Raw genomic sequence first — 17,283 nt, forward strand, 5'->3', positions numbered from 1 at the left:
GAAACCAGCACCTGAATTGCAAAAAGCTCACCATAAAAACATAACATGATGCACACCCAGTACCCTCACTATTATTTTGGCCCGCCCATCCCGTTACTGGCTATCCACCAAGGAAGTTAATGTTTCCATACCATTTGGGACTATGCAAAGGAGGCACTGAAAAAATGACAAATAGCAAAGTTCTTAAGTTATTTGCACATCTTTTAAAAGTAAATAACACCATTTTCTGTTTCTCTCCCTTCTCCTGACAGAAATACAGTGTCATTATCCATTAATGTGAACCCTGCGTGGAAGCTGGGAATGGACTGGAGAGCCTGGAAATGTTATTTTGTTAAGGGCTATATATTGGCGAGCACTCAGCGGTGTCTGAACTGGTAATGCACCGCTCTGGCAGTGAGCAGCAGAGCTCTGCAACAGCCCATCACCGCAGGCACTATTCTCGTCCAATGCTTCTTTCATTTGATGTAGCCAGACCATGTCCCTTAAAGCACAAAAACTTGTTTCCTCATACAACAGCTTTTCTGCCTTAGAAGCTGAATGTGAATTGTCAGGGCTAGGAAATGTGGTAACAGAAATAATCAAGAGTCTAACCCTAGATGCTTCTGTATTGCCCCGAATATTCATTTTTGGTTTGTTTTTGTTTTGTTTTCTGCCATTCTGTCTTTTAACTGGAATTCTTCTTCTAAGCTATTTTCTGTCACAGCCGCTTAGCCTGTACTTTGTCTCGACGAAATGCAGCCTGGCGCATTGGAGCTCTTCAATCTGCTCTCTGTGTTTTCTCTCCTTTGCCAGCCTTAGAATTTGACAGAAATTTGGGGGCCAGCTTGAAGCTGGTAGCACAGGGTAATGTACAACGTATTTCTTTGTTAGCTGTGCTTAATTTATTGTTGGCAACCTTGTCTGTTCCAGGTTCTTGGCAGCATTTGCTCCTTTATCGGCATTATTCCTTTATTTTTGAACACGCAAAAATTAATTATTTAGAGAGTGTGTAAGTAGCCCAATTTTAGGTCAACAGATGTAAAACCACTGCCTGACCCTGTTCCACCAGGTATTCAGGAAGCGCAGCCATTATTGCAATTAATGGTATTAAAAGAAAAACTCTTGGTTCAGTTTTTAGAATCCCATGGCTTTATGGAGCGATTCATGAATCAGGCAGCCTCCCATTCAGAAAGTAAAACGGAGCACCCCCCAGGGAGCAGGCAGGAAGAGCTCACAGGAGGTGAACTTGGAAGCAAGTGAGGAAGGTTCTGTTTGGCTGATGTTAGTTTCCATCTTACATATACATGTGGGATCTTGCCCTATGGGGAGCAGATAACCATTAGTTAGCATGACAAGCTGCCTCTATTGGACCAGTTGTCACCGGGTGTTACTTATTTGCAACCTTGTAGATACAGTGTTTCAATTTTCTCAGCAAGCCCCTGCAGGCCAGTTGTGTCTTGGAATCGAACTTGCATCTCCAGCATGGCAGACGAGATTCTGCCGCTGGCCCATCATGGCCAATTGTTTTAGTCTTCTGGAAAATCCCTTCTTAGAAACAGAGTCCCACCTGGCAACACCCAATGCAAGTGGCTAATTAATGTACTTAACAATAGTCACTGAAGCGCAAATAGATTTTGAATCTGCACAATAGGACATATTTGAAACTTTCATAATATTAAAAAAAAACCTTCAGAAAGCATCTGTGAATGTGCAGAATTGCATGTGAAATATTCAGTGACAGGCTCTGTTTGTTCCTAGAGGAAGCAAAATGCCTTTAACGAGAAGATCTTGCAATGACTAGCTATGACTGGGAATCTATTATTTGTTTGATTCAGTTTTAGCACGTTTAAAAGAAAATGTATTACAAATAAACCAGCAGAGGCTAAACTCTAACAGTTAAAACATATGTCATAACTAGGTAGCCAGCTGCTTTACTAAGGATATTATTGTGCTTGAAAGCACATTTTAGTTCACACAGAGCACAGACTAAGACATATTTCAATGAGTGAGTTTAAATTAACCAGTACTACTTTGCTGCATAAAATTAGAGTTCACCATAATCACTAGCATACGCTGTCTAGCTGTTCTAGTTTACCTGTCATGTGATAACAAAAGTCCAGAAAAAAAAAATCTTGTAAAAAAAATCCATGAAAATGGAAAATCAACCACTGGTAAATTTTACTTCAGGCTCATCTCACTTTTCATTCAAAAATCTCAATCTAAATTATAATGCCTCCTCTCACTGTACTTAGACTATTTATTCTTCTGCAGTTATGGCAAACATCAAAACACTCAAGTACATGGACCATGTACTGTAAAAAGAATCTATATCCACTTTGAAAATTATGCATTTAAAAAGTTTTCTCGAATGAAATATAAGACCTCATTAAGAGTATTAATCTCTAAATTGTGTCTGATTCCTCTCTTTCTTTCTTATTCTTTTCCACACCATCATTTTATCATTATAAAAACAATATGAAGTTTAAAGAGAATAGAGAAATACTTACATCTTTTTCCCAGTGCTGTGGATTGAATCACATCCTATATAAGACATGCTCAAGCCTAACGCTGCCTGCTGTGAGTGTGAACTCATTTGTAAATGGGATTTTTAAAGATTACATTTAGAAAGGTCCCATTAACACTGAATTGGGGCAGACCTTACCCCCACTTTGCCTGGAGATGTTCTAAGCAGAGGAAATCTGAAGGTAGAGTAGAAGCCACAGGAGGAGACTGGAAGAGAGAGAGAGAGGGCCATGTGGCAGAGGCAGAGACTGTGAAAACCAGGACTAGGATGCAACAGACTTGGGAGAAGGCAGTGGCTGACCTTACCTTGATTTTGGACTTGAAGTCTCCAAAGGAAAAGCCAATAAATCGCTGTTGTTTAATCCAAACAACCAGTCTGTGGTATTTGTCAAGCAGCTCTGGAGAACTTGGATGCCAAGTGTAAGTGCAATGAACAGTCATAAAAATGAGACCCAATAATGCATGCAACCATTTTCTTAGCACTTAAACACTTTTTGAATCAAGTTACAAAATTTCCTGACTGAAGGTCGACTTAGCAAGTACCCAGTTGAGCATTCCCCAAGCATTCTACTGCAGTGTAGCCTGCTTGGCACCAGAGACTGGCGAACCATAGGCTACAGGGCAAACCTAACCACCCATCCCTTTCATGATGGTCCACAACGTGAACAGACTTTCCATTTTCAAAGGATAATATTCTAAATATTTATATCTACAGGAAGTCTCATTTTTCTTTTTTTTGCAAACATCTGAAATATTATCTGGCCCTTTGGAAATTGCTCACTGATCATTGCTTTAAAGAAAAAGTGGCCCAGATACAAACAGGTGTGGGAAACAGTAAGTTATAAAATGAACAGGTTTGTTTCATGCAACACGTCTCAATCTTTTAACATGTTATTAGGTATTTTACCTAAATTAAATATTTGACTATAAATATGCAGCCTCCCCAAATCATTTGACCATGGAAAAATTTTTCTGGCACAGCTTTTGATATATCCCAGGTCATTGTTCCACAGAAAACTACTTGCTGCTAAGGGAGGTGCAGCAAGTACCTTTGTGAGAATCCTTGGAAAATATTTCCCCAGCTCAAGGCCTGGAAGGAGCCCTCTGTAGAATTAGGTGGGGGAAGACATTGCCTCTGCAGCTAGCCGTTACGATCACTTTGAGGAGACTAAGAGAAATGCATCTCTCAAACTCTCCGCTAACAGAGGTTGTGAATTCAATATAGATGCATTATTTTTTTGTTTGGCAGAGTGGGCAAGAAGGAGAAGCAGTGATGTCCTTACAGGGAGGGAAAGTGAAGCATCACATTTCTAAGAAGTGCCTCTCCTTCCCCAGAGAGAAGGGTAAACAGACCTCTTAATGCAGTGAATGTGTTGCGAAGGACCGTGAAACTCTCACTGTATCTGTGGTAGTTAGATTCAGTTGTCAGTTTGACCAGGTGAAGGCACCTAGTTCTGTTGCTGTGGACATGAGCCAATGGTACGTGAACCTCATCTGTTGCTCATTACATTTGCAGTCGGCTAGGAGGCCTGCCTGCTGCAATGAATGATGTTTGACTTAATGGGCTGGTGCTTAAATGAGAGAGCCCAAGGTAGCACAGCCCAAGCAGCTCAGCATTCCTCATTTCAGCACTTGCAGTTCAACCCAGGCCTTTGGAGATGCAGAAATAAATTACCCCAGGGAAAGTTGTCGGAACCCAGAGGCCTGGAGAGAAGGCCAGCAAAGATCCCCCTGTGCCTTCCCATCTAAGAAAGAACCTCAGTAGAAAGTTAGCTGCCTTTCCTCTGAAGAACTAATGAAATAAATCCCCTTTTATTAAAAGCCAATCTGTCTCTGGTGTGTTGCATTCCAGCAGCTAGCAAACTAGAACAGTATCCTTCACATGTAAGATTTTAAGGGAACCGACAATGCAGAAGAGAAGGCAGAGAGGAGGGAGTGAGCGCTGGCTGGGGGCGTGGCCCACACCCTGGCCCTGCGGGTCCCCCAGGAGCTGGTCCATGCCAGACACAGGCATCAGCGGGTGGGAAGGAGCAGCCCTGGCTCCGGAGCCTGACGTTGCACGAGGGTCACCCTGGGCAGTTGCCCTTGCTCGGCCAACCGTCCTCGGAAATAGGCTTTGAAATCAGTGGGAAAAGAAAAGAAAAAGCTGTGGGTTTGCATCCTGCCTCCTGGCATCTAAAGAAAATGAAAGCCTCGTTGTGTGTATAGATAGTGGGGGTGAGAATGCACTCCTCTCACCACGAGCTTGAAGGCTGAGTAGGATAATCAGCCTAACCAGAGCTCAGAGCACCCTACCTGGCTCTCCCAGACCAGTGAGACCTCCAGAGGCGTCAGTCATCGTTGGGTACAGTGTGTGGAAGGGGATGCGGTGTGGCTATCAGTGAACTTAAGCAGAGGAATTCGGGTGAGGAGAAAGGGAGCTCACCAATCCCACTGCTCTCTACATCTGGGTGCATGAGATGCTGGTAACGTCTCAGCCCCTGGGAGGTAGAGGGGGCAGTGCCGTCCCTTAGCAGAAAATATGTGCGTTGCCTCCAGGAGGAAGCACCCACCTGCGGGGGCTCAGCTCTCCAGAGGCTCCTCCTCTGCAGCTGTGAGCACAGAAGCGCGTCCTGACACGGAGGTGCCACAAGATGAAGCAGCCTCGAATAGTGGGCTGACTCCTGGGCCACGGCTGTCCTGGGCATCCCCAGACGCAGAGGGGGCTTCCTTTGTGACAGAATATGCTTTGTGTGTGCATGTCTAATTCACTGAGATTGTTTGTTATTTCAGAATGACCTAGTCTATTTTTTTATATTGATCAATTGAATTTTATTGATACTTCACAAATAGACCCTCACCTAGTCTATTTTTACTGATGTAACTTGTTTCTGTATCTAGGTAAAACCACTCATTACCATTAAGAAGATTGTTTGCATTTATATGTGTGCATTTTCTTGCCTTTCCCACTTCATGCTTCCAAAAGTGCAGCCCAGTATGTAATGCATTGAATAAAATGGATCTACATAAATACAGGGGAAAGCAAATTTTTTTCTTGCATTTGAAGATTTCTATAAAAAAAGGTGTAAATGCTGTACTGTACGTAAAATATATCAAGTAGCTGAGATTTTATGAATAATTCTCAGCTGCAGTATGCTGCTCACAGTAAAAAGAGGACAGTGCACAGAGTTCTTATTGACAAATGTGATTCTTTAGAGTCCTGTTGAATAGAGCAGGTTGTCATAACAAATTGCTATAATCTAGAACAGGTTTTGGAGGAAAAAAGTCAATAGAGAGAATGTCAATGGTTCTGGGGCTTTTCAGTGTGCGATAAAGATCAATACTGTTTTTTTAAATGACCATGCGTTACACCAGCTACAATTCTTTCCACATTCATGTCAACTTGTCATTCCCACAGAAATATTTGTACAAGAAAACCAGCAACACTATAGTCTTTTTAAAAATTATTATTTTGCTTTCTGTCCTTTGAATTCTATAGATGATTTCAATAGCCAGCGTGACACAAACTAAAATTTGAATGAAAGAGAAACTAATTTGTTGGTTAATGCATTACATTTTGTTATATTATGGATGAGAAATTTGAGTATTTACTATAATAGGAAAATTGTCTCGGGTCATTTCAAAATTTCACACATAGAATATAATATACATATTTATCTCTATTTTAGTTGTGTAGCAAAACTAACTGGTAATGCCTATAGCTTGTACAGTTATTTGTAATAAATGCTAACTGAGTTTAAGTAATATTTAATAGATTTTCATCAATTTTAAAACCAAAATATATACTAGATTTCCATTCAATATTTTCATCATTTAGGGTTATTATGCTCATAACTGAATGGCTCTGGCACGGAAACCAATATCGTCTCACACTTGTCCTGGTGCTTTCCCTTGAATACATCTACTGCTGGGTTTCTGACTCTAATTACCTGCCCGATCTCATTTAATTACTGTTGCAATTTCCTCCCTGACTCATAGTTTTACCATCAATTGAAGTTATGTATTGGTGACTTCTGAAAAGTCCTTTCATGACTCTTTCATTCATTTCCCACTTTTGCTCAAGAAGAGCAAAACAATTTTTTTCATGTATACTTGAAAGGGTCCCAAGATTCTGAAGGATTTCTTTCTTTCTTTTCTTTTCTTGGTGTGTGTGTGTGTGTGTGTGTGTGTGTGTGTGTGATGCATGGCAAGGTCACATTTCATTATTTTTCCATGTGAGCATCCTGTTATCACAGCACTTTTTGTTGGATTTTTGTTTGTTTTTCGTATTGCTTGTTTGTTTTGTTTTTTGGGAAGTGCATGGACCCATTGAATTGAACCTGGGTCTCCTGCATGGCAGGTGAGAATTCTATACTGAACTATCCTTGCCCTCCCCCTGAAAGACTTCTTATAGTAAATATGTGAAGGGACATACCTCATTTTTATGAATTTTTCACAAATCTATTTTAACTTTAGATTTAAGATAATAAAAAGATATCATCTTATTAAGATTAGGTGTTTAAAAGATGCTCAGGGTTTGGAACACATTGGTTAGAAGATCAGCTATGCTCAGGACAGAATGGGTTGACACGTACCAAAGGGCTGCATCACAGCTTGATGGACACGAGGTTGGGGATCTACTGGGATCCTCAGGGAGAACGAGGTATTCACTAGGATTTCATCCCTTTAAATGAAACAGTGGCATGGCCCCAATGAAAGGACTTCAAAGCAACCTAAAGGTGTGGACTTAGAAGGCCTCTGAAAAAAAAGAACAAGGTTGCCCCTCAATCATGTGATTATTACAGATTTTATTGATTCCCCAAAAGCTGAGAGGGAGCTGAGTGGGTGGACTGAAGATTTCTTGCCTGGAGCTTGAGACCAGAGACTAAAGCTCCCTTCCAGGTCCTCACCAAGCAACAAATTCTGTGGGCTCATAGACCGTAGGTACAGAGAGTGCGTGTGTCGGGGGGCGGCTTTCTCACCTTCCCACCTTCTACAAGCCAACCAGTCAACCAACAGAGCCATCAAGCAGCTAATCAGCCAGCCAGCCAGCCAACTCCTGCCAGCTGACCTGCTGATCAGCCAACAGCCAACCAGCCAACCAGCCAACACGATTCATGTAAGGTTGGATAAATAACCAAATTGCTAGAGAGAGGAAGATCAGGCTGAAAAGCAGGATATTGACCTGCCAGAGGACACAGATGAATCCCACAACATTTAGAGCAAGAGAAAAAGAATATAAGGAGTTTGAAATGCAACTCACTCACATACACGCACGTGCGTCTTTCTAGTGTAAAAAGGGAAATAAAAGATCCTTTTGATTATAAAATTCAATAGATGGCAGTGAAAAAGAGGGTAGTTACTCTTGAGATTGTGGTCTGGAAGATCAAGTTAAAAAAAATGACAACCTATAGAGCAAAACTATAAGAGAATGGACATCCTAAGGGAACTATAAGATAATTGGCAGATAGGTTCAGAAAACTAAGATGTTTATAACAGGAACTTCAGAGGGAGATTAAAGACAGGTGGAGAATAACCAATAATTAAATTATGATAAAAAGAGAAGATGTTATAGAAAGAACCTGAGCCAGCAGTTTGGAAAGCTCCAGAGAGAACAGATAAAAATACATAATCATATATGCAATCACAGAGTGGTAAAAACTTCTTGACTTTTACAGTAAAGAGAAAGTCTTAAAAGGTTTACAACCCAAATTTCCTACAACTAATAAAAGAAATTGGAATTTTCCTTTGCAACACTGGACAGAACCAAAGGGTCACATATTCATCTGTCAGAATGCAGAAGAAAAAAAAATCCCACTTCAGGGTATGCAAACTTTCAATGAGTAGATTGTTCACAGACAACTTGTGGAGTAAATACTGGTCAAAAAATAAAAATTAATAAAAGAATCAGAAGAAATAACAATCTGTGAAGGTAGGAAGAGAAGAGGAGACCCCAGGGCGACTAGCATTATCATTGATGTGTGCCGGCGTGGTTTAACTGAGGCACTAGAAAAGAATGCATTCCACGCTACTTGTCAACTACATAAGGAGATTGATAGTGCCCTTGAGAGCTATTTATATCCTGAATTTCTTTCTCTAACTATTCAATAAATCACAAAGAAAGGTGTGTTATTAGTACCAAAAATATTTAGTAATCTCCAAATATGCATGTGTATTCATCTATTTCCCCCTTAAATTATGTCAGTTTTTGCTTTGTATATTTTAAAGCTCCATCATTAGGAATAGATATCTTTATAATTGTTATAGGTTCTTAATATATTTGTCATTTCATCAGTGTGTGGTGCCGTTCTATCCTTTTTTTTTCCTTCAATAATACTACTTGTCTTGAATTCTATTTTATTTTCTTAACTAATATAGCCTTTCTGTCTTTCTTATGCTTGTGATTTTCAGGGTATATTATTTCTGTAAGTGTATTTTCAACCTATGAGGGGTTTGCATTTAAAATGTTACCCTGTAGACAGAATAGAATTGGCTTTTTCAAATCTAGTCTGACTTTTGATTGGATCATTCACTTTATATTTAGTATCATTATTGATAGTGTTATATGTAGATATGCCATTTGCTATTTGTTTTATATTTTTATCTTTCTTTGTACATCCTCTCTTCTTTTGTGCTAGGCAAATATTTTTTATGAATCCATTTTATTTCCTCTAGTGGCTTTTTAGCTATATTTCTTTGAATTACTCTTCAGTAGTTGCTCTAGGTATCATAATATACATCTCCAACTATCACAATATACAGAGAGTTATTATTCAATTACTTCATCTAATATATAGGAATCTTCCTACCAGGATATTTTTACTCAACACCTCCATCCTCAGTGCTTGTTTTTGTCAGATATATTACATCTATATACATTATAAACTAAACAAAAAGAGTGTTACTCTTTTTTTCTTTAAAGCTATATATCTTTCAGAAGATAGACAGGCAGACAGACAGATGGACAGATAAATTAGGCAGGAGGAGCAGTGATATTTTTACTAACGTTGGGTTTATTTTTTTTTTAGCCTTTTACTTTGAAATAATTTGAGGGTCACATAAATTTGATTAAAAGAAGAATGCCCCTGTACCTTTCAACCAGCTTTCCCTAACAATAACATCTTTATAGTATTTTTTCAAAACCAGGAAATTGACATCGGCATTAGTACCAACTATTATACTAAACTACAGACCTTATTTGGTCTTCATTTGCTTCTACTTGCCCTTGTGTGTGTGTGTGTGTGTGTGTGTGTGTGTGTGTGTGTGTGTGTGTGTAGTTCTGTGGAATTCCACTGCATGTATATTGTGTTATCACCTCCATAAGCAGGATGAATAATTTTCCCATCATCACAAAGAAATTCCCTCATGGCTACAGCTTTGTTAGGAGTCCCTCTCACCCAAACCCTGGCATCTCCTTATCTGTTCCTCTCACTATAGTCATATCATTTCGAGAATGTTTTATAAAAGGAATCGTCTCGTATATAACCTTCTGTGATTGGCTTTTCTCATTCAGCATAATATTCTTGAGTTCAATTCATGCTCACAATTACACCAGCAGTTTGGTGTTTATGTACTTGGTTGTGTTTGTTGTATCTCATGGCCAGTTTGTTCGTCCTCCCAGGCAGAGTCATTTTAAATGCTGCCCAGGGGACCCTCTGGAAACGCAGTGGAGTCTGAGTGGAAGAGATGCCAGAAGCCCAGGCCTGAGGGCTAACGGCAGCTGAAATGGCACATGCCATTCGTGTCTTGAGAATAAATACTGGCGAGGTCGCCAGAGGTAGGAATCCCCAAAGAGCACATGAAAAGTGCCACAAGCGGAAATCTGTTTTATATAGCCACGAAAACCAGTAAGCAGGAAACCGACTTCCATCAGCACCAGGTAAGAGTCAATGAACTTTTTTCCAGATGTAAACACTGACTCTTTGCCTTCCACCATTTTGGTGTGGGATCCAAAACATCAGCCAGCAAGTGGGGGAGGAAATTGCGGGAAGGGTGGAAGAGAGATGAAACTGAATTCCAAATACACCCCGCCCCTACCTCCTGTGGGACTGTTGGCACTAGCTGAAAAGGGGGAAAATCTTTTGAATGAAAATTGAAGTGTTGATTAATATAATAAACTGACACAGTGAATTATTGACGTGATCATGAGATTAATTATCTGAACGTGACCAGGTAATTTCTTGGGGTGGAGGCAAGAGAGATGTTTGGGGGTGGGGAGAAAAGGAACTTCTCCTTGCCTCTTAATGAAAATGCTAATCTTTTTCTCCCGACCCCCAAACATCTCTCCTATCTCCACCCCAAGGAAAAAAAAAAACCTGAATACATTTTTAAGGGCTGGTGGGAGAAAACAAAATTGTATTTTCATTATATCAATATAGCAATGACATGAACACCTTGGAAATAAACATATTCCATACATAAGCCTTCTGTTTTGTCTTGTTTTATAGTATAGTTTCCTTAGAGAAAATTCTTGAGACTGGGATTAATGAGTGAACAGGCACGGACATTTTTATGGCTCTTGAAGCATATTGCTAAATTGCTTTCCTAAAGGATTGTACCAATTTACATTCCCACCAGATATTGCATGAAAGTTTTATCACATATTCGATAGTACAAAATAGCAACAGAAATAACAAACAAGTTATTTAATGGGTTTTAAATCCTATTTTGATGTTTGAGGAGAGTTTAATGTGCTTTTCTAATATGATAATTTGGGGCATGAGGTGTTCTAGCTTGACATAAGCATCGTGAGTATAGAATATTGCTAAGGGTGTGCTCTTATAACTTTAATTTCTGACTTTTCATATCCAGTTTCCCTTTGGAAGGTATCTGCTCTACCAGGTAGAGCAGGGAGTTCCCTGGAGCAGTTAGGTGCAGACAGAATATTGTAGGATTAATCGTCAAAGAGGAGAAAGAGAGAGAGACAGAGGCAGACAGACAGAGGTGGAGGTCAAGGGAATGTGAAAATCAATGGAAATGGTCAAGGACCATGAGTGAGAGAGTACAGAATAAAGCAAGGGACCAGGAACAAGGGGACTGCAATGAGAAAAGGAAATGAGGAGGAAGGGATTCTAGTGTGGACCCCAAACAAGGCAGTGGAGTAGGAAATATGCTTTTCACTTTCTCTTATATCTTGGATGGGTAATACTTGGTCAGTTTAAAGAGGTAGGAGTAGGAGGAGTCCCTCTGGGTTGAGTGGGGTCCTCTGAACATGCATGTTTCAGCCCTACCCCAGACCTGTGGCTGCAGCCTTATTTGGATATAAGGTCTTGGAAGATGTTATCAGTTAAAGTGAGGACACCCTGGATTAAGGTGGGCCCCAATCCCATATAAATTATATCCTTATAAGAAGGGAAGAATTGGATCCAGACAGAGACAATGAGGAGATAACTGAGACAGAGACACCACGGATTGCCAGAAGCCAGGAGAGAGGTGGGGAACAAATTCTTTCCTACCACAGGAAGCATGGCCCTGTCAACCCCTTCCAGCCTCCAGAACTGTGACACAATAAATTTCCACAGTTTTCAGCCATCCTATCTGGTGTACATGTCATAGCAGCCTGCAGATTCTGTAAACAGCACTGAGTACTCTGCGCACATTCCATGTGCACCGCGAAATTAGAGATGCCAGGACCATGTGAACTTATCCTTAGCGTGGCCCCAACACCTTCTGTGTCAGTGGCTCTTTGCTAAGGCTGACACCTGATGAGAGGGGCCGTCCAGCTGCATGGACAATGAAAGGGATGAGAGTCATGCCAGTGCCTGAGTCCACGGTCTATCTGAAGCAGCTCCCAATAGGGCCATTTTTCGGAGCTTCTGCAGACAACATTCCACTCCTGAATGAAAAGAAATGGACTGTGACCTCACCAAGAAACACGGGAAAATGGGGTAAACATAGATACTGCATTTGCAGGTGGAGACATTCGACAGCGCCCTTCTTTACTGATCGAGTGGCAACAGTGTAGGAGATAATTAATGCTGCAGTCCCCAGCTATGTTTTATTTCTTCCTAAAGGAGTGTGTATAATATGTGAACTGGAGGCTCTTGCACATTGATTTTTCTCTCAGCTCACCCTTCTCTGTATAATGAAGGGCAAATATGAGTTTATATCAGAAACCCAGTATGTACTATTCATTGTTGTAAATAAATTCTTCAGGCTTCAGTTAACTCCCTATTAACCTGTATATAGTTCTCATTCCATAATGTAAGTATAAGCATTTTTTTTTTAAATAAACATTTTACTTTGAAGTATTTTGGATATGCATTAAAAAGGTACAAAAGTAGTGTGCTAGTCAGGGTTATCTAGAGAAACAGAACCAACAGGAGAGATCTGCAATACTGAGATTTATAAAGGTGTCTCACACAACTGTGGGAAAGGAAGAATCCAAAATCTGCAGAGCAAGCTGTGAAGCTGGTGGCTCCGATGAAGTTTCTGAACGAAATCCATGGGAGAGGTTTGCCGGCTGAAGAAGCAGTGAAATAGTCTCTCTTCTTCCTTAAGAGGCTTCAACTGGTTGGATTATCTCAGGTGTGAGCAGCTGATAATCACATCTGTAATCAGCCACAGATACAATCACCTGATTTAATACACCAGCCTTCCGGTTTATCAACCAGCCGCAAAATATCCTTGCGGCAACTTCAGGCCAGTGCTTGCCTGACCAGACAACTGGACATCATCATTTGGCCAAGTTGGCACCAGAATCTAACCACTACAGATAGTACAGAATGTTCCCACATATTCCTTACCCATTTTCAGTTCACTGACATCAGCATCCTATATTATCTGGTACTTTTGTCAAAAGCAAGAAACCAACATTGGTATGTTACCACTAACTAAACTCCAGATCTATATGGATTTCACCAGATTTTCCATTAATGTCCTTTTTATGCTTCAGGAGCCCATCCAGGTACATATTTATTCCTGATATAACCCCAATCTCCTTGGGTCCATGGCAGTGTTTGAATTTTTCTTTTTTAATGACCTTGATGACTTTGTGAAGGCCTGGAAATTATATGGAAAGTTGGGTCCAATCTTCTTGTTTGCTTGCTTGTATTTGTTTTAGGGTTGTCCTGCACTTGCAGTCCGTGCTTGTGTGCCATTGTAGCATCACATGTTCATGGGGGCAATGAAAAGACGAGCAGATATATTCTGGCTTGCTCATCAGGGTCTCTTTGCACTTATAAAGGGGAAGCTATAGGACACCCAACTAGTAAAGGAAAACAGTGCACTAAACAAGGAACACACACACACACACACACAATCACAGTTATGTAGGTTGTATATAATCATTCTGAGGGTGGGTATAAAAATTTGTGTAGTGAATACACACTATTTTCATAAAATTTTCCTAAATTCAGAAAAGACGATAAAGCTATGGATAATTCAACCATGATTCACTTTAAGAATGGAGTTTTTTACCAGTTTCAGAGAGCATTAGATGATTGTTCTCTGAAAATGCTGTTTCACTCAAAAAAGTGCATGGAAGTGAATGGAGCAAATATGTCACTCGGTATTCAAAACTTACTTTATTTTATATTATAGACTTTGAGTTTTAATTTATAATATTTATAAGACATGCTAAAGTATAATAGTTAATTATAGAAGATTAAGAGAATGCAAATAAGGAAAAGAAAAATGATTTAAAATATTTTCACTGTTCAGATTAAATTCAATTAAAAAATACTCCTTTTATTAATAAAACAATATATGTACAATTTCTAAAATATAGAAAGCATAAACAATAAATTGAAAGTATACACGTGTGTATAAACATTTTCTATGTGTATAATTATCCCTTAACATAGATTAATGCTCTGTATTAATAATCTGTTACTCTATTTCATTAAGTTTTTATTTTTCAAAGCACTTATGATCTGAAATTGTCTTGTACTCACTAGGAGGTAAACTTGGTGAGATCAGGGACTCTATCTATATTGAGTATTGCTTTTTCATTGGTGCCTCTAAGAATCCCTCGAACAAGTAAATATTCTGTAAATACAAATTATGAAAGAATCGCTTCCCTTTTTCAGTTAAAATGCTACATATAATGAAGTGATAAAGTCATATCTTTTAAAGGTAAATAAAATATTACAGAATTAATCAACAACTGACCTAGTGTTTTATATTTAAATTTCTTTTAAAAGTTTTCATACTATTAGAAGAAAGTTTGGGAAACAAAATTTACTTACTTAATTTAAATTTCTAAATATGGGATTAGAATCAAAGGGTATGCATAGTTGGAGTATTTTCATACACCTACCAAATTGATATCTATAACCTTTTTTCTTTTCTATCAGATTTGCAAGAGAATATCTTGAACACTGGCCAATACAGAGTATTATCATTTACTGTTGCAGTTTGAAAGATGAAAAATGGCTTCACATTTTGTTTACATTTACATTTCTTGGGTTATTAACAGGATTGGACATGAACATAGTATTTTGTGAATAGCTTATTCATATCTTTTGCTAGTTTTAATAGAGTCATTATCTTGTTTCTTACCAATGTCTTGGGGATTTTCAAATAATAAAAGCATTCATCATTTTCTTTTCATAGGTTGAAAATATCCTTCCCCGTTTGTTATTTGTCTTTTATTCACACTGATAATTTCCTATGATATTCAAACATAGTTTTCAATTTCTAACACTTCAATCAGTAGCTTGTGCCAAGAGAATCAGAAAATTAAAAAATTAGTTTAAAAAAATCTTCTTTTAACTGTATACATTTTTCTGTTATGGTTATTGTTTTGTTTCATACAAAATTCTTTAAAAAATTAATAGCAGGCCTGAGCACAAGATAGGGGCATAGTGACATATGGCATTTACTTTGTCCTCCAGAGCAGCTAGGAAATAGCCAGGTACAGTTCAGCAAAACCACTGGGGGGATATCAGTAACTGGGCCCACAGCATGCACCAGCCCAGATCAGGTGGAATGGCTGAGACCCCACACAGAACTGTAAGTCCCCCGAGTCATGGAGGCCAGGGTCCCTCCCTCATGGCATAGCAGGATGGTTCCCTGAGGGGAAAGGAAACATACTTGACTAGCAGCAAAGGCTTAGCTCAACCCAGCTTCAACTGCAGAATTAATAACAAATTCTGACTACTGAAAACAGGCCCCCAGCACAGATAGACCTAGAATAAGTACTAAAGGAACTAGGAGTTTTGCTCAGGCAAAGAGATGGTGGGTCTGACAGAGAAAATAAAACAAAACAAAAGAGAGGCTTTTTGAGTTGGACAGCAAAAAATACTGGACATGGCTGGACCCCAAGAAAAGGGGGTACAGAAAGCCTGACAAGATATAGAACCATATACTGATTTAAGCTTCTGTTTGACAAATCTGAGGAGCAGGGGTCTGGCTCTAAAAGCTTTTTTGTTTTTGTTTTTGTTTTTTTTGCTGTTTTTTCTACTCCTTAACAGCTTCTTAGAACTAGAAGCACTTGTAGGCTCCAGCACTGCCCTAGGTAATGGCGAAATTAAGCTTGTCTGAGAGACAAGGAAACTCAGCAGGTGAAAGGAATTAATTCCCTAAAGGGTGTGTCTTCCCCAGGAAAAAGTGGGTAGGACCTAGCTTAAGTAGAATCCCTCCTTTAAGGAATTCAGACCTAAATTTTCAGGACTTCAAAACAGAAGCAATTAAAGCCATTCTATTAACTCATCACTGTCTCAACCACACACCAGGCAGGGAGAGTCTGCTGATGTTAAAGACACCATATCACTTTAAGCTGGTGGGAAGCCACAGGCAGGCAAGTGCCACACACTGGGCAAAATAGGAAAAGGACAGAGTCTAGATGCTTCATAGGAAAGTCTGACAACCTGCTGGGTCTCACACTCAGGGAAAACTGATGCTGGCTACTTTTTCCTCCTGAGAGGTCTGGTCTGAGAAAATCTGACTGGGGTCTGTAGTATCTGAGGAGACCCTACAGGAAACAAAAAAGGCTCCATATAGGCAGGGCAAGAAACATAAAAACAAGAGTTACAAATTTCTGATCAGTTAAACAGAGCCTAAATTAAAGTTCCAGAATAAGTTTAATGGAATGTCAAAGAAGAGAGAACAAAGCAATCTATCAAGAAAAGCACAACCTCCAGAATAGATAAATAAAGAAGTCAAATGCCAAGACACCAGAAAAAATTAATGAGACATACCAGGAAAATCAAAGATATGGCCCTGTCAAAGGAACAAATCAACATTTCAAATAAGATACAGGGGTTGAAAAACTAATTCAAGATGTTTAAACAGAATGGATAATCTCATCAAAAATCAAATCAATGAGAAAAGGGAGGAATTAAAGAAGATACTGGGCAAACAAAAAGAACAACTTGATAGTTTGAAAAATATATCATAGAACTTATGGGAATAAAGGCACATTAGAAGAGATGAGAAATACAGTGAAAATCTAAAATAATAGATTTGAAGAGGCAGAAGAAAGAATTAGTGAGCTAGAGGACTGGACATATGAAATCTGACATGCATAAAGAAAATATAGGAAAAATAACAGAAAAATATTAGCAGGTTCTCTGGGAATTAAGCAACAACAAGAAGTGCATGAATATATGTGTTGTGTGTACCCCAGAATGTGAAGAGAAGGGAAAAGGAGAAAAAAGACTAATGGAGGAAATAATCACTGGATATTTCCCATCTCTTATAAAGACATACAATTACAGATCTAAGAAGTGTATCTTATCCCAAACAGAGTAGATCCAAATAGACATACTCCAAGACACTTACTAATCAGATTATCAAATGTCAAAGAAAAAGAGAGAATTTTGAAAGCAGCAAGAGAAAAGCAATCCATCACAAACAGGG

General features: G+C 39.2%; 1 long non-coding RNA gene across 4 annotated transcripts in view; it reads left to right on the top strand.

Annotated features, from left to right (window-relative positions):
- The window catches only part of LOC143649559 (uncharacterized), a 115,154-nt gene extending 113,012 nt beyond the window's left edge, over window positions 1-2,142 (top strand). For all 4 annotated transcript variants that reach the window (XR_013159105.1, XR_013159107.1, XR_013159106.1 and 1 more), the window contains one exon: window positions 252-2,142. This is a non-coding gene — a long non-coding RNA (uncharacterized LOC143649559). The remainder of the gene's footprint in view (window positions 1-251) is intronic.
- The last annotated feature ends 15,141 nt before the right edge of the window (window positions 2,143-17,283 follow it).

Source organism: Tamandua tetradactyla, chromosome 11 (assembly GCF_023851605.1).
Source record: "Tamandua tetradactyla isolate mTamTet1 chromosome 11, mTamTet1.pri, whole genome shotgun sequence".
Classification (NCBI taxonomy): Eukaryota; Metazoa; Chordata; class Mammalia; order Pilosa; family Myrmecophagidae; genus Tamandua; species Tamandua tetradactyla.